The 1253-nt window shown below is 42.3% G+C and overlaps 1 non-coding gene across 1 annotated transcript; it reads right to left on the bottom strand.

The window, feature by feature from the left end:
• Positions 1-296: 296 nt before the first annotated feature.
• On the bottom strand, positions 297-402 carry LOC122028407. The gene has a single exon (XR_006124794.1). It is a non-coding gene; the product is annotated as a small nucleolar RNA R71 (small nucleolar RNA).
• Positions 403-1253: the final 851 nt, after the last annotated feature.

Here is a 1253-nt window from a genome sequence, read left to right as displayed (position 1 = left end):
CGAAGCTAACAACTTTGAGATCAAGCCTTCAGTAATTCACATGGTTCAGCAGAATCAATTCGGAGGAGGATCGCATGATGATCCAAACCACCACTTGGAGCTTTTCTATAAGATCTGCGGCACCATAAAAGTGAACGGAGCCCCTCCAGAATTAGTAAGGTTATTGCTCTTTGGATTCTCCCTGAAAGACAGAGCCAAGCAGTGGCTAAATTCCCTTCCATCAAATAGCATTACATCCTAGGAGCAGTGTGAGAAGAAATTCCTGGACAAATTCTATCCACCAAGAAAAACTGCTCACATGAGGAATCTGATTACAAGCTTCAAGCAGGTAGATTCAGAATCATTATTTGAAGCCTGGGACAGATTCAAGAGTATATTGAGACAGTGCCCCCATTATGGCCTTGAGAAATGGTTGGTTCTACACACCTTCTACAATGGAATCAACTATCACACGAAGGTATCCCTCGATTCTGCAGCAGGAGGAGCACTGATGAACAAGAGACTTGATGAAACTGAAGAGATCATAGAGAATGTGGCATAGAATCACCATCAGTGGGCATAAGAAAGATCTGGTGGTTCTTTCTCAGGGAACCCAATAAAAGCGTCAGGGAAATTCGATATAGATGCAGTCACTCTCATGTCTGTAAAGCTAGACGCTCTGACCAAGAAGTTTGAGGCCATGGGGAACAACAACAATATGGCCAATGCGATAGTTTATGTTTGCGAAACTTATGGAAGTACATATCATGCTCAAGATACTTGCCCCCTAGGGCCAATACAAGCACAGATAAATCAACTTGAGCAGTGTGATGCAATAGTCAGTTACAACCAAAGGAAAAACAATCCGTACTCCAACACATACAATCCAGGTTGGAGGAATCACCCAAACTTCTCATATCAGAATAATCAGGATCAAGGGCTAGCAAAACAAAGCTATCAACCTGGACAACAGAGCTACTCACTTAGGCAGTAGAACTACTCATCCGGACAACAGACTTTTCAACAGCAACCTTCACATTGTCCAGAATTAAAAAGAAGCTTGAAGAAGCTCTCTCAAAGCAAAAGGAGATGAAGAATGAGATCAAACTGTTAACTCAAAGAATGTAAAACTCTGAAAAGCATCAAAAGATGCAAGATAGCCAGATAGCCCAGATAGTCCAGTCCATTTCAAGAGCACAGGGAACATTTCCAGGGAAGCCATATATAAATCCAGTGGAACATTGCAACTGCATTGAGCTGAGGAGCAGACATAC

Source organism: Zingiber officinale, chromosome 10A (genome assembly GCF_018446385.1).
Source record: "Zingiber officinale cultivar Zhangliang chromosome 10A, Zo_v1.1, whole genome shotgun sequence".
Lineage (NCBI taxonomy): Eukaryota > Viridiplantae > Streptophyta > Magnoliopsida > Zingiberales > Zingiberaceae > Zingiber > Zingiber officinale.
Note: the sequence above shows the minus strand (reverse complement) of the source record. Positions and strands in the feature narration are given on the sequence as shown.